Genomic DNA, 17,214 nt, shown 5'->3' with positions numbered 1-17,214 from the left:
TGTTTACATCTAAATGTGACTGGCATAAGCATTGCTTTTCTATATTTTGTGGGGAAGTGTGGTTTTGAATTTTCATAGCTGGCTATTTGTGTGGTCCAGGATATTGGCAGTGGCATTGTCTAGATTCTAGATGTCGAACTGTGATTATCCCACTTAATTGCTGAATTTCAAAGAGATCTTTCCAGAAATGCAGTGAATTCATTCAAACAGTAAAGGTGGACATTGCCTTTGCGTGACAAGACAAAACAGGTGATGCAAATTTTTTTTTTAAGTCAATAGAAATAAAATTTTGATGCAGAATTGGGCTATTGATTGCATTACCCATTTTGTAAATTTAGCAAAAATATCCAATGTGACAGCTTTATATATGATTTTTAAACTTTTTTTATTGAGAAAGGCTGGTTTGCCACATTGAAAAGTGGAAATTATTTTCCCTTGATTATGATATCAAAGTCTTTTCTAATTTTGATCACTTTCTATCAGATCTCTTCATAACCTCTGTTCCACTGAAAAGGGCCCAAGTTCACTGTTATCTCAAGAACAGATGAAATAGGAGTGGGAGGAAAACTTTCAGCTCATCAAACCTGCTCCACCTCTCAGTCTGATCATGGCTGAATTTGGACGGGCTTCATTTCCACTTTCTCTTACCCTGTAACTTTTTTTTCCTGACAGATCAATAATCTGGCTATCCCATCATTAAACTCAATAATTCAATGTCCAAAAAACTCTGTGTGGCAGCGAATGTGAAAGATATACAAACCTTTAAGTGAAGTAAATTCATCTTAGTCCTAACTGAGTAGTTTCCTATAATGAAAATATGCCCGAATGTTTTAGATTCCCCAAACAGCAGCAAAAAAAATCTGTATCTTCCCTATTAAGTTCTTGTACATTTCATTGACAACTAAACTCCAAAGAACATAAACACAATTTACTCAGCCTTTTATCATAACTCTCTTATTAAGGGACCAGTTTAACGCATCTTCTCATCCCTGATTTCATCTCTCTGTAGGCCTACTGTGTACCTGCTCCATTCTTCTGACACGTAGAATGTTTCCAAAGCTGCATGTATCTTAACTGACAACAGACTATATTAAAACTAATAACGCTGGATGAGTCTGTGAGAAGAATCTGAACAGATTCTGCATTGCTATTAGCTGTTTTGACCTGACCATGCACTGGTCATCTGAATGATATAATTTTATACCAAATTGTCAGTTTGCAGATTGATTCTTCTAATACCTTTAACCACTTTAATCCCTATTAAAAACATTGTTTAATTTCTTTCTCTTCTAAAGATTATATTATTCAGATTTGCAGCTGTTCACCAATCATTTTAGTGAAGTATGTTTATAGAATTAAATGTACAATTCTAATCAAAATGATTTTGCTTGTGGAAACCTTGTGAAGCCTCACTCTCTCCTGCTGTCATCATTAATTCCCCCACTTGTTTGTACCCTGAGTATCTGTTAAAGGGGTTATTACGAACAGAGCCTTCATCCTTTGGAATGTGATAGAATGAGTCCTGCGGAAGGCTGCAAATAAAACCTATCAGATTTGTTTATGTCAGTAAGTAGGCTGCTTAAATGAAAACAATTGCTAATCCTAGAAAGTGTTGGGTCTGCAATTTGGAAACAAAAAAAATTAGAATCGTGTGAAAGGTTAGCTTCCTTCAGGCAATGTTTGCTTAGCTTTAAGAGCCTATGAGAGATAGCACACGCCTCTTTCCGGACGCTGCAGTGAATTGTAAATATCAGGAAACAAGCAGGGCTGTTTAAATCTCACATTGAAGGGTGGAACAGGATAGACTATTTTACACAGTGCAAAAGAAAGGAAAGAATTACTCTTCTTGATTGTGACTAAAACGTCTGTGCTAGGCGTCATCATATTTTAGTGATGTCTTATTTAAGTAATTACAAAAGGGTGATTATAATTTGTAGATTTTATACTGAAAAATAGTAAATTGAATTTGTTAAAAAATCTGACTCTCGTGGAGAAAAATCATCATACCTCAGTTTTACTGCTGATTGTAATCTATGTAAAAGATTGGTAACTACCATGACAGGGAGTGAAGAACCTGTGGATCCCTGGCCACATGCTAGGCTCTCACAATATTTTGGATTAGTGGTGCTGGAAGAGCACAGCAATTCAGGCAGCATCCGAGGACAGGCAAAATCGACGTTTCGGGCAAAAAGCCCTTCATCAGGAATAAAGGCAGAGAGCCTGAAGCATGGAGAGATAAGCTAGAGGAGGGTGGGGGTGGGGAGAGAGTAGCATAGAGTACAATAGGTCAGTGGGGAAGGAGATGAAGGTGATAGGTCAGGGAAGAGAGGGTGGAGTGGATAGGTGGAAAAGGAGCTGGGCAGGTCGGACAAGTCCGGACAAGTCGAGTTGCCGGAGGTTAGAAACTAGGATGAGGTGGGGGAAGGGGAAATGAGGAAACTGTTGAAATCCACATTGATGCCCTGGGGTTGAAGTGTTCCGAGGCGGAAGATGAGGCGTTCTTCCTCCAGGTGTCTGGTGGTGAGGGAGCGGCGGTGGAGGAGGCCCAGCACCTCCATATCCTCGGCAGAGTGGGAGGGGGAGTTGAAATGTTGAGCCACTGGGCGATTTGATTGATTGATGCGGGTGTCTCTGAGATGTTCCCTAAAGCGCTCTGCTAGGAGGCGCCCAGTCTCCCCAATGTAGAGGAGACCGCATCGGGAGCAACGGATACAATAGATGATATTAGTGGATGTGCAGGTAAAACTTTGATGGATGTGGAAGGCTCCTTTAGGGCCTTGGATGGAGGTGAGGGAGGAGGTGTGGGCACAGGTTTTACAGTTCCTGCGGTGGCAGGGGAAAGTGCCAGGATGGGAGGGTGGGTCGTAGGGGGGCGTGGACCTGACCAGGTAGTCACGGAGGGAACGGTCTTTGCGGAAGGCGGAGAGGGGTGGGGAGGGAAATATATCCCTGGTGGTGGGGTCTGTTTGGAGGTGGCAGAAATGTCGGCGGATGATTTGGTTTATGCGAAGGTTGGTAGGGTGGAAGGTGAGCACCAGGGGCGTTCTGTCCTTGTTGCGGTTGGAGGGGTTGGGTCTGAGGGCGGAGGTGCGGGATGTGGATGAGATGCGTTGGAGGGCATCTTTAACCACGTGGGAAGGGAAATTGCAGTCTCTAAAGAAGGAGGCCATCTAGTGTGTTCTATGGTGGAACCGCTCCTCCTGGGAGCAGATACGGCGGAGGCGGAGGAATTGGGAATACGGGATGGCATTTTTGCAAGAGGTAGGGTGGGAAGAGGTGTAATCCAGGTAGCTGTGGGAGTCGGTGGGTTTGTAGAAAATGTCAGTGTCAAGTCGGTCGTCACTGATGGAGATGGAGAGGTCCAGGAAGGGGAGGGAGGTGTCAGAGATGGTCCAGGTAAATTTAAGGTCACCTTAAATTTACCTGGACCATCTCTGACACCTCCCTCCCCTTCCTGGACCTCTCCATCTCCATCAGTGACGACCGACTTGACACTGACATTTTCTACAAACCCACCGACTCCCACAGCTACCTGGATTACACCTCTTCCCACCCTACCTCTTGCAAAAATGCCATCCCGTATTCCCAATTCCTCCGCCTCCGCCGTATCTGCTCCCAGGAGGAGCGGTTCCACCATAGAACACACCAGATGGCCTCCTTCTTTAGAGACTGCAATTTCCCTTCCCACGTGGTTAAAGATGCCCTCCAACGCATCTCATCCACATCCCGCACCTCCGCCCTCAGACCCAACCCCTCCAACCGCAACAAGGACAGAACGCCCCTGGTGCTCACCTTCCACCCTACCAACCTTCGCATAAACCAAATCATCCGCCGACATTTCCGCCACCTCCAAACAGACCCCACCACCAGGGATATATTTCCCTCCCCACCCCTCTCCGCATTCCGCAAAGACCGTTCCCTCCGTGACTACCTGGTCAAGTCCACGCCCCCCTACGACCCACCCTCCCATCCTGGCACTTTCCCCTGCCACCGCAGGAACTGTAAAACCTGTGCCCACACCTCCTCCCTCACCTCCATCCAAGGCCCTAAAGGAGCCTTCCACATCCATCAAAGTTTTACCTGCACATCCACTAATATCATCTATTGTATCCGTTGCTCCCGATGCGGTCTCCTCTACATTGGGGAGACTGGGCGCCTCCTAGCAGAGCGCTTTAGGGAACATCTCAGAGACACCCGCATCAATCAACCAAATCGCCCAGTGGCTCAACATTTCAACTCCCCCTCCCACTCTGCCGAGCATATGGAGGTGCTGGGCCTCCTCCACCGCCGCTCCCTCACCACCAGACGCCTGGAGGAAGAACGCCTCATCTTCCACCTCGGAACACTTCAACCCAGGGCATCAATGTGGATTTCAACAGTTTCCTCATTTCCCCTTCCCCCACCTCATCCTAGTTTCTAACCTCCAGCAACTCGACTTGTCCGGACTTGTCCGACCTGCCCAGCTCCTTTTCCACCTATCCACTCCACCCTCTCTTCCCTGACCTATCACCTTCATCTCCTTCCCCACTGACCTATTGTACTCTATGCTACTCTCTCCCCACCCCCACCCTCCTCTAGCTTATCTCTCCATGCTTCAGGCTCTCTGCCTTTATTCCTGATGAAGGGCTTTTGCCCGAAACGTCGATTTTGCCTGTCCTCGGATGCTGCCTGAATTGCTGTGCTCTTCCAGCACCACTAATCCAGAATCTGGTTTCCAGCATCTGCAGTCATTGTTTTTACCTCTCACAATATTTTCCCAGCCAAATTATATATCTGTTTATTATTGCTGAAGGTTTTGGCTTGCAAAATTCCATATTTTTACTCATACTTGGGATGAGGGGATTAATTTATGAAGAAAGTTTAGATAGTCTAGTCCTGCATCCGTTAGAATTTATAAGAATAAAAGATAATCTTATTGGAACATATAATATCCTGAGGTACTTGACAAAATGGATGTTGAGTGGGTGCCTTGTGGGAGAGATTGGAACCAAGGGGTACACTTTAAAAATGAGACTGATTCCATTTGAGAAGAAGGTGAGGACAGCCTAATACAGTCATAAGATTCTGGAACTTCCTTCCCAAGACAGCCATGGAGGAAGTCATTGAATATTTTGAAAGCAGAAGTAGATAGATTTCTGACTAACAAGCAAGTCAATGGTTTTGGGAAGAAGGTAGAAATGTAGAGTTCAGGCCACAATCCAGTCAATCATGATCTTATAGGATGATGGAACAGGTTCAAAGTGCCAAATGATCTAATCCTGCTCCTAATTAATTCATTTATATGTTTCTATGATACTGGACTAATTCGTCAGAAAGAAGTTCAGCTCCAAATGCTGATGACTTGTCTGTTCCATCCCTGGAACATCAGTGTCGAAAAAAATGTAGCTATGGACAGGCTGTAGTGTTGCGGTCTGTAGTCAGACTCAACAAATGCAGCCAGTAAATTCAAATCCATAAGGTGACAGATGAGCTAATTTTTGATGAAGAGCTCAATGTATGGATTTAATAACAATCCTCAACTTTGTATGACAAACAAATCATGCATAGAAAAACATCAAACTACCGCATAGGATTGAGAATAAAAATCTCCTCACATAGATGGAAGATATGGTGTACACAACTTCATAGAACCACGTCTGAGATGGGATATTCAATATTCATTTCAGGACCATAAATAAAGTGCCTTACTCAGAAATTCAGGATATTCTCCATTAAAGAAATTTGTGAACTTGAAAGTCCTCTAGATATTGCAATGAAATTAAGAGACTTGAAGAGCTCACGCTATCAAGAATCAATGTGAAAAATCTTGATCCCAGAGAGCCAGCAAGTTTCAACGTTTGAAGAGAATGTGTTCGGAAGGAAAGAATTCGTGAAGTCAGAGACTTGGGCATATGAGATGGGACAGTGCTAAATGTAATTATACACACAATTGATGTTAAGAATGGGAGAAAAGAAATTCGGGTGTTGTTTAAGGGTTTAAATGTTTGAAAGGCTTAATGCTGTATGCATGCTGGATCATGTTTTCCAATATGATCATGCTGCATTGACTCAGGTAGGGAGAACAACTGTCGGTCTTGAAGGAGTAAGACAACCATTTTGGTCTCCCTTATAGTTTCTGTAACAATGTCAATCATACCTATGTAACTTGTACCGAGTTGCTATCATGAAATAAATTGTAACTTGTTTAAGACAAGAACCTCTTGTTAGACTATGTCTGTTTCAGGACCAAAAGTAAAGTGCCTAACTGTAGTGATTGGAATTGGGTGGACCTTGTTAACTACGAGGTTCTTGGTTGAGATTGTTAAGCTGGGCCAATCAGAAAAGCCTTAGCTGACCAATTTAACCAGGAAAAATCCATTGATGAGAAGGGCACTGCTTGTCACTGGCCAGTCTGGTGTTTCCTTTCTTCCTGGTGAAATGAATAAAGATTTACGCACTCATTATTTTTCACTGTGTCTCACACCTGCGCACACACAACATGGGTGCTGGGGAACAAATAAGCCCCATAAACACCATATCTTCCATCTATGTGAGGAGATTTTTATTCTCAATCCTCCAGCAAATCTGTTAGGTGGTAGTGCGGGCGAAAAAGGGTTAAAAAAAGGAAAAGTAAAAAGAAGTATAACCAGGAGATTAGAATCTCCTCAGTTGAGAAAAAACATATAACCAGGAGATGAGAATCTCCTCAGTTCAGGGGACTGATTCTGAGCTGTCTGGCCACACAGCCAATGGGGTGTAGCTGCTGTTGGTTTCTGCTGAGGAGGAGAGTTTCCTTTCTTTCCCCTCATCAAAGAAGACCTTTACCTTTTGGGCTTTTTAATTTGTTTTTGTGTTCGTTTTTCTGAGTTTCTTTCTTTTTCTTTTTCCTTGAATTTGAGCTGTGTTCAGGTGCACAAGCAACTACTACCACTACTGCTGCTGTTAGAGAAAGAAAGAAAAAAAATATAACCAGGAGAACCAAGAAGTTAATAATCTCTGGATTACTACCAAGAGCTAATTGGCACAGGATCAATAAGATTAAGTAGATAAATGCTTGTTAAAGATTAGTTTGCAGCTTGGTGACTAGTGCTGTTGTACAGGGAGCTGTTCTGGGACCTCTGCTCTTTGTGATTGTTATAAATGACTTGGATGAGGAAGTCAAAGGGTGGGTTTGTAAGTTACCAATGACACAAAGGTTGGTGGAGTTGTGGATTGTGTGGAGGGTTGTTGCAGGTTGCAACGGGATATTGACAGAATGCAGAACTGGGTTGATAAATGGCAGCTGGAGTTCAGCCTGGAAAAGTGTGAAGTGATTCACTTTGGAAGGTTGAACTTGAATGTAGAATACAGGGTTAAAGGCAGGATTCTTGGCAGTGTGGAGGAATAGAGAGATCTTGGGAGTCATGCCCATAGATCCCTCAAAGTTGCCACGGTTGATAGGGTTTTTAAGAAGACTTATGATGTGTTGGCTTTCATTGGCAGGGAGTTTGAGTTTAAGAGCTGTGAGGTTATGCTGCAGTTCTATAGACCCCTGGTCAGACTGCACTTAGAATATTGTGTTCAGTTCTGGTCACCTCATTATAGGACAGATGTGAAAGATTTTGAGGTGGTCCAAAGGAGATTTGCCAGGATACTGCCTGGATTGGAGGGCATGCCTTATGAAAAAAGGTTGAGGGAGATAGGGCTTTTCTCATTGGAGTGAAGAAGGATGAGTTGACTTGATAGACGTGTACAAGATGTTGAGAGGTATAGGTAGTAGATAGCCACAAACTTTTCCCATGTTGGAAATGTCTATCACGAGGGGGCATAATATTAAGGTAATTGGAGTAAGGTTTAGGGGAGATATCAGAGGTAGGTTCTTTACACAGAGAGTGGTGGGTGCATGGAAAGCACAATGGTAGTAGAGTCAGATACAGTAAGGACATTTAAGCGACTCTTGGGTAGGCACATGGGAGATAGTACAATGAAAGGTACATAAATTAGACTGATCTTAGAGTAGGATAAAAGATTGGCACAACATTGAAGGCCAAATAGCCTGTATTGTGCTGCATTGTTCTATGTTTTTTGGTGTGGGAGAAATGGGTTTGAATTCCTAGGACATTGGTACCAGTAGTGGGGAAGAAGGGACCTGTTCCAACGGGATTGTCTTCATCTGAACCGTGCCAGGACCAGAGTCCTAATGAATCACATGACACAGCTTTAAACTAAATTGGGAAGGAGGAGGTGGTCCATTATAGGGGAAATTAGAAAATCCGAATTAAAGGTGGTGATAGGTGTGCAGAACTCAGGAGAGCTTATTAAAATCTCCAGCACGGGCACAAATAGGACGGAGTGTTTGGAAAGGGTTAGCAATCAAACTTCAAGCACACTGGACAAATGAATGACAATGAGAAGAAGGGCGGTTAATACTGGACTGAAAGTGTTACACCTGAATGCACGCAGTATAGAGGATAAAGAATGAGCTTGCGGCCCAGATGGAAATTGGCAGGTATGAGGTGGTTGGCACCATGGAGACGTGGCTGCAAGGGGATCAGGATTGGGAGCTGAATATTCAAGGACATACATCCTATTGAACAGATAGGCAGGTGGCAGAGGGGAGTACAGGTTGCTTTATGAGTAAGAAATTAAATCAATAGTAAGAAACAAAGTAGGGTCAGATGTTGTAGAATCTGTGTGGGTAGAAGTGAGGAACTGCAAAGGTAAAAAATCAACCATAGTTGGAATGATGTACAGGCTTTCAAATAGTATTCAGGAGCTGGGACACAAGATATGCCAGGACATAGAAAAGATGTTTAGGAAAGGCAAAATTACAGTGATCCTGGGGATTTCAACATGCGGGTGAAGTGGGAAAATTAGGTTGGTAGTGGTTTGCAAAAATATAAATTTGTGGAACGTCTGTGAGATGGCTTTTTGGATCAGCTTGTGGTGGAGCCTACTAGGGAACAGACAATACTGGATTTAGTGTTGTGCAATGAGACAGATTTGATAAGACAGCTTAAGGTGAAGGAAAACTCCGGAGGGGCAGAGATCATAATATGATTGAATTAACTCTGCAATTTGAGAGGGAGAATATAGAATCAGAGGTAATGGTATGTGACCATAATTATATTAGTTTTAAAATAGTGATGGAAAAGGATAGACAAGATCTAAAAGTTGAAATTCTAAATTGGAGAAAGGCCAATCTTGATGGTATTAGGCAAGAACTTGCAAAAGCTAACTGGGGGCAGATGTTCGCAGGTAAAGGGATAGCTGGAAAATGAGAAGCCTTCAGAAATGAGATAACGAGAATCCAGAGAAAGGAATCCAGATAAAGGATTCACCTGTTAGGGTGAAAGGAAAGGCTGGTAGGTATAGGGAATGCTGGATGACTAAAGAAATTGAGGTTTTGGTTAAGAAAATGTACAGATTTCTCCCTGATGGAGGACGTGAAAAATTTCTGGCTGTAAGAGCTGCTCCTTTTTTGAGGTATTTCAGGTGTTAGAGGTGATTTCCTTGAATTCCAGGAGCAGCAATTACTGTTTTATGTGCTGTTGCATTGTTTAGGAACTTTGGAAAAAAAATCAAAACAACAGCATTTTAGAAGGGAGAAGAACAGACAAAGGAAGCACATGGTGAGATCATTGCAGGAGAGAGAGAGAGAAAGAAATTGACACTGCAGTGACCTGCATGGTTACTGCCTTTGCTGTTTTAATTCATGTATCATTGGACATCGGAGTGCATCTGGGAAAATTAACAAACAGTGAAATTCACAACTGATCTTGGAGGAACTGTTTGGGTGAAGTCACAGCACAGAAACAGATAAATGAATTGTTTTAAGTATGGCCTACAGAAAGTCTGCAGTCGTGAGTAGAGTGGGTTTTTTCTTGATTGTATGTTTTTTGAGATATGTCTCTTGATTAAACTATAAGCCATAACTATTAATTTAACTTGGGGCAGTGTTTTGTAGAGGAATAAGATGGTGTTATTTTCTGGGTCTGTAAATTGAGAAGGAGTAAAAATGGCCTTTAGTAGAGTGATATGCGCTTCTTGTCAGATGTAGGAGTTTAAGGACAGTTTACGGGTTACTGCAGAGTATATCTGCAATAAATGCTGTTGGTTGTGAATCCTATCAGTGGAATGGATTGGTTGGAGTGACAGTTGGAGGCAAAGAGGAATTTGCAATGGTATTTGATGGATGGCAGTTTTAGGAAGGGGGGAAAGTCTCAGATACAGTCACATAGATGGGTTAACTCCAGGAAAGGTAAGGGAGGTAGGCAGGTAATGCAGGAGTCTTCAGTGGTTATCCCCATTTCAAACAAATACGCTGTTTTGGAAAATGTAGGGAGTGATCAATTCACAGGGTAACGTAGCACGAACAGCTAATTTTCTGGTATTGAGACTGGCTCTAATGCAACAAAGGGTACGTTGGGTTCCAAGAGATCAATTGTGTTAGGTGATTCTCTAGTCTGAGGTACAGACAGATGTTTCTGTGGCCAGCAGCGAAAAATCAGAATGGTGTGTTGCTTCCCTGATGCCAAGATCAAGGATGTCTCAGAGAGGGTGCAGAATGTTCTCAAGGGGGAGAGGTGCCAGCAAGAGGTCATTGTCCACAATGGAACCAATGACATAGGAAGGGAAAAGGTTGAGATTCTTAAGGAAGATTACAGAGAGTTAGGCAGGAATTTAAAAAGGAGGTCCTCAAAAGTAGTAATATCTGGATTACTCCTGGTGATATGAGCTAGTGAGGGCAGAAATAGAAGGATAGAGCAGATGAATGCATTAGCATCATATGGAAAGTCAAACGCATGTTAGAGAACCAGGGAAATTGTATTGGCATTTTTGGTGAGGTTATCGGCAGAGGCATGTGATTTTGGGTTAACCCTGAATGAATTGCTGACAGGGAGAAGATGCTGCACCAGGTTAAATCTAGTATTTCCAGACCTGGCCAAATGCCTCCTCTAAGTGAGGATGTGGGGGTGCCAGTTTTGGACAAGGTCAAAACTCTCACAATACCAGTTATAGTCCAACAGGTTTATTTGAAAACAATAGCTTGGAAGTGCTGCTCTTTCATCAGGTGCTAACGTCACATCAGCACATGAAAAAGGAACAGTGCTCCAAAAGCTTGTGATTTCAAATAAATGTATTGGACTGTAGCCGTGTCATGAGATTTTTGACCTTGTCCTCTACGTGGGAGCGACAAATTAATTCAGGGGATGAAGTTTGGTGCTGGAACCATGGAGATGGCCCTGTATGGGTATGAGGCAATGTTGACACGAGGTCAGGTCCTGTGACTTACAAGAGTTGAGTAGGTGATACAGTCCTAACTATACACCGCTCTTGCGGCATTCCACCCCAGGACAGGTTCCTCTGACTTGGGCTCAGACACAGGCAACGTGTACCGGAATATCTCAGAAGAGTCTCCTCTTCTTCCTCCAGTGGAAATGGCATTGAGGCTGCAAGCATTCTGGACTCTGAGGTTTCCTTGACACTAGATGGAGGGAAGCACCTGTGATTTCTGATAGGGGCGAGGTATGTTTGGTCCTGGCCATAGCCAGTTTACTCTGCACTCGTAAATAAAGGGTGATTTGGCAATGGGACACTGGCCTCTGTGCAATTATTCTACCAACTCAGAAAGTCAGGATTCTGATGAGAAACTGCCAAAATATTGCCACAAAGAATTTTCTCTACCACACTAGATGAAGCAGGCCTTTTGTGTCTTACACTATGACAATCTATGGTGAGGATTCATCTTAACAATCCTGCACCTGCAGGAAGGGACATTTCCATGTCTGGTGCTTGTTGCAAACTTTGCTTTATCACAATTGATTCCACACTTCAAACGAAGAGTAGTTAAGGACCTCATCTGACCTCAACAAAGTTCTAAGGCTACATTTGCATAATCTTTTGCGGATAGAAGCAGTAACCATAGGTTTTGTTCACAGAAGTATTGTTCAAACTGAAATAGATAGTGGAATCCTATAGGGGCCTGAACAATATGGGCTGTCGTGAGAAATGTGGCAGAATTGCATGAGAGTCCACTGAGGCTATCTTGATGACGTGAACAACTGACTGTATCTTTTAACTAAATTCTACACATCGAAGTGAGATTCAGTGAGTTTCCTGTTAACGGGAATTATTGCTGGTTACCAGTTTTATTACCTGCAGATTTCACCTTATTAATATGCAGCTTTGTATTTTGCCACCTGACGCAAGCAAACTAGACATTGAGAATTCTTGCCTCGCATGCTGCAGTAGGTACATGGTGGGTTCATCTTACTGCTGACTGCAAAGAAGCTCCATGTTGGTCCCCACACAACAACATCTTAGGGCATTCTCCAAGGGCATTAACTACACATACACCATGTCCATGGATATTGGCATTTGACATGGAGGCAAAAGTGAGGACTGCAGATATTGGAAACCAGAGTCTAGATTAGAATGATGCTGGAAAAGCACAGCAGGTCAGGCAGCTTCCTGATGAAGGGCTTTTGCCTGAAACATCGATTTTCCTGCTCATTGGATGCTGCCTGACCTGCTGTGCTTTTCCAGCACCACTCTAATCTAGCATTTGACATGTGTCAGCTTTTAAGATCCCTCATGGCACATCTCTGTTCCGATTCCAGTTCTTCTGTACTTCAGTGCTGCACTTGAGACAGAATGAGAATTATCATTGCATTGCTGCAGCATAGGCACTCTGTATTTGGGGGCAAACACCCACCACATGGACTGGACAAGGCTAACGAGGTGAGCTTGGTAAGATGTGGCGAGGGAACTCACTAGGCCTTGCAGGGAGAAATCCTCTATATATGCTGAAGAAACTGACCCTTAGCCACAGAAACATAACATTGATTGCACTGTCTCTTCTACTCAACTCTGAGCTTTCTCAATTATTCATTAGTTGATAATGTTTTCTTCAGTAGATCGTACACAGAGAGGATGCTGCCACTATCTCATCGTGCTGGAGTTACAGTAAAACAAAACACAGAAACGTGGAAATCAGAATTAGTTAATGAAATGTTGGAAAATGGAGGAAAGCACAGTTGTCTCAGCCAAAACATTTTATACTGACATAACAAACTGAAGAAAAATGTATTTAAAGGTATATGTTGAACTCCTAAAGATGTCATTGCAACCATGAATACACTTAATAAATGCAAAATATTGAAGCTTACAGGAAACTGCAGAATAACAGCAACCACTGGAAATACTTAACTGGGGTCTGGTTAAAATTTGTGGAGAAGGAAACACAGGTAATGTTTCCAATTGAATCATTGGAATTGAAGGAGGGTAGAAATGGGTCTGGGATAGGATAGAGGGTGGGAATGAAGGAAAGGGAGTGGTATTAGTTGTAGGAAATGCTGTGTAATGCAATATGTAACTGATCGAAACTGATGATTTGACTCTGAAATCGGCAAGAGAAATCAAATGAAGACATCAGAGGAGAAGCAGCTGGTTGTTGGTGCATTCACAGGGGCATATCAGAGAATCAGCCTTAGGCTAAACATCTGGAAGGCACTGATCATTGACCAACCTGCTCACATCGCACAACACAGCCCTGACTGTCAAGATCATGGTGGTCTCCCAGTCAATGAAGATCAATTCTCACACCTTGGGAGCCTTGTTTCAGTGAAGGCAGACATTGAGCGTTGAAATTCAGCATCGTCTCCAGGGTGACAGAGCAGCTTTTCACCGTCCGATTGCTTGATGACAAAGAGCTCAAACCTGACACAAAACCATAGGGCAGTAGTCTGCGGATGTGCAGGCAAGATGGATTAGCCATGGGAAATACAGGGTTACAGGGATAGGATGGGTATGGGAGGGATGCTTTTCAGAGGCTTAGTGTGGACATGATGGACTGATTGGCCTACCTCCACACAGTAGCGATTCTTTGATCTTATTATTCTATGATTTTACGTAATGTACATACGTACATGATGAGCGATTACAGTACATCAGGAAGAGGCTTTACAGAAGGCTGTGGAATAAGACTCAGGCAAAGTTTGTAGACTCTTACATCCCAGAGATAAAAGGAAATGTATCTAGCTATGCTCAGGCAGTATTTGTCTAAAGCATAGAATAAAGCATTATGGCAGCTTAGAAAACCTTTGCAGCTAGCATCTGATGTTAGGTCAGAGTCCACAGAAAACAGCTGAGACGAAAATGGAAGACTTTAAAGGCAGTACAGGACCTTGGAAAGCTTAGAGTAAAATGTTAAGAAAAAGAATAAATTCTGAAGGCTAGGAAAAGAACTTTGGAAGACTTTAAACATGGACAGCAGAGAAGCAAGACTACAAAAGGGTGGGAAAAGAATCTCTGAAGAATCCAAAGCTAAGCCGCAAACCACCTTACACTGGAGTGTACAAACACGGAAGTAGAACATCGCGACAGAACAAAGGGAAAACCTAAGTTCCTCACACGGGCCAGCAAAGTGCAATAGTCCAGGGAGATAGCAGTTTCAGAACAGACCTTGCCATTATCATGGCTATTTAAAACCATGGAGGGACAACAGGCCGCAAGTGATAACTCTGTAGTTTAACGCAATAGAACTGCATCAGTATTGCACACAAAGGTGAGGCAACATGAAGCCAGTGTGTTTTGTGTTCTGTAGGTCTAATCGTTAAAGGTGCTCTGGTAAGACAAAGCCTGGAAAATGTTGTTTGGAGGATGCTGCATTTACCTGAAGTATTCAAATTGGGTCCCCAGAATTTAGTCACAGAAAGCTTAAGATTTAATCAGTGATCTCAGCGACTTGGAGAATCAGTAGAAGCCTTTTTAACAGATTTGTGCACTTGTGAAGACTACTTCTTTTTATTTAAACAAAAAAAAACTAAAATTGAAAAAGACTCCTTTGTAAAATAAGTTAATGGAACACCTTGTGAATTGCATTTACACTGTCGCTTTGCAAGCAATGAGGAAGGTAAGCTAAGATAACATGTCACTGGAAGTTGCGTACAAATGAAGTGACGGGTAAGCTGTTTAGTTTGTTCACTTGTGACTAGTTGTTGACTCCAAAAGTAATCAGCCTGACGCCAGCTCTCCAATTGGCTGCAACCGCAAGAAATGCAAAACTTGCGCCCACACCTCCCCCCTTACTTCCCTCCAAGGCCCCAAGGGATCCTTCCATATCCGCCACAAATTCACCTGCACCTCCACACACATCACTTACTGCATCCGCTGCACCCGATGTGGCCTCCTCTATATTGGAGAGACAGGCTGCCTACTTGCTGAATGTTTCAGAGAACACCTCTGGGACACCCGGACCAACCAACCCAACCACCCCGTAGCTCAACACTTCAACTCCCCCTCCCACTCCACCAAGGACATGCAGGTTCTTGGACTCCTCCATCGCCAGACCATAGCAACACGACGGCTGGAGGAAGAGTGCCTTATCTTCCGCCTAGGAACCCTCCAAACAGAAGGGATGAACTCAGATTTCTCCAGTGTCCTCATTTCCCCTCCCCCCACCTTGTCTCAGTCCCAACCCTCGAACTCAGCACCACCTTCCTAACCTGCAATCTTCTTCCTGACCTCTCTGCCCCCACCCCCACTCTGGCCTATCACCCTCACCTTAACCTCCTTCCACCTATCACATTTCCAACGCCCCTCCCCCAAGTCCCTCCTCCCTACCTTTTATCTTAGCCTGCTTGGCACACTCTCCTCATTCCTGAAGAAGGGCTCATGCCCGAAACGCTGATTCTCCTGCTCCTTGGATGCTGCCTGACCTGCTGCGCTTTTCCAGCAACACATTTTCAGCTCCTGGAGAGGTGAACAGCTTGAGGGTTACATTAGAAGGGGAGAAGCTTCCAGACTACTGGAAGAGCAGATTTAGTGTCTGTAAATATACCTGAAGCCTGAAGTAAATGGCTAATTTCTCCCATAACTCCCTGGAAGCTGTATCGTTTAACCTGTAACAGACTTTGTGATTAGTGTACCACTTGCTCTGTGCCTCCTGAAAAGAATCTGGAGGAAGGAGATTGAAGAATAGAAGGAATTGGGAAGGAAAAGGATCATCTCATCAAACCTTATGAACTTGTACAATCGAATTGTAGTTCCCTAGTAAATTTTACTTGCACCCGTAACATAATTCTTTTGTTTGTCTGTGATTGTTTGTATGTGTGTGTAGGGGTTTAAAAGGGATCTAGAGTTTTACCTGGTAGAATTATATGTAAGTGCTCATAGTTTTGTTTGCAAGTCCATAGGACTTATACATTTGTGATTAATAGTCATTGTTAAATCCAGGGACCTTGTTAACCTGATTCCATCAGACAGATAATCTGCGAATTTTGCAATCTTAGATTAGATCATTAACTTTTGTGATGACCCCCAGGAATAGTGGAGCTCATGAAACAATGCAATTCAACAATTGGGTCATGACACCACCTAATGGAATACTGTGGATACAAAGCATTAAAGGATGAAGTAAGTAGAGACTGCACTGTAGTCAGTATGAGGGATGAAAGGTTGTCGGATATTCTTCAATTCAAAGAGGATTCAACAATGAAATAGGCAATCCAATTCACTTTGCAGTTAGAAATCAGAACCTGAAACCATCAATTATGTGAAGAAACATCAAAGATGTTTCAGATGCAGTCATATGGGTAAACCAAAGCATAGTGTTGTTACCTTTCGAAAAAGCCAGCCAAAATACCAAAGCAGAATCATGACTACAATAAATGCCCAGCAGAGGGGAGCTGACTGTTATAGATATGGTCCACTGGTAACTTTAAAAACTACTGCAGGGTAGAAAAACCTTCATCATCACAGAAACATGGGAAACATTCAGAAAAGGGAAAATTTCTAGAAAATGGAAGTCATGCAATAAAGAAATGGTGCAAGAAATTAAAGATGAGGGGAAAAAAATTAAGATGAAATTCTTATGAGAGGTCAAATGCAGATTTTGATCATCAATCGAAATGTACAAAGGCTTGAAAAAGAGTTTAACCTCCATACAGGAGCAGCTGTTTCAATAGTGGCAGACAACATGCTCTAGGTTAAAGTCTGTGAAAGATAGGCCAACGAATATAAAACTCCAAGGTCCAGGCCATTATATCTTCAGGAACATGGTCAAATCATCATGTAAATTATCACAAAGGATGCAATGTTAATGAAACATTGAAGAATTAAAACACTTCACCACTGGACGGAAATGTATTTGGTAAGGTCTATTCGAGAGATTGGATGCAATAATTCAGAATGAAATTGAGAAGGAAGTTCAGCAAGAATTTCTGAAGCTATTCAGTGGTTAAGACAAATTGG

This window comes from Chiloscyllium plagiosum, unplaced genomic scaffold (genome assembly GCF_037043375.1).
Source record: "Chiloscyllium plagiosum isolate Xiang-an unplaced genomic scaffold, Cpla_swu_hap1 HiC_scaffold_5, whole genome shotgun sequence".
NCBI classification, from domain to species: domain Eukaryota; kingdom Metazoa; phylum Chordata; class Chondrichthyes; order Orectolobiformes; family Hemiscylliidae; genus Chiloscyllium; species Chiloscyllium plagiosum.
Note: the sequence above shows the minus strand (reverse complement) of the source record.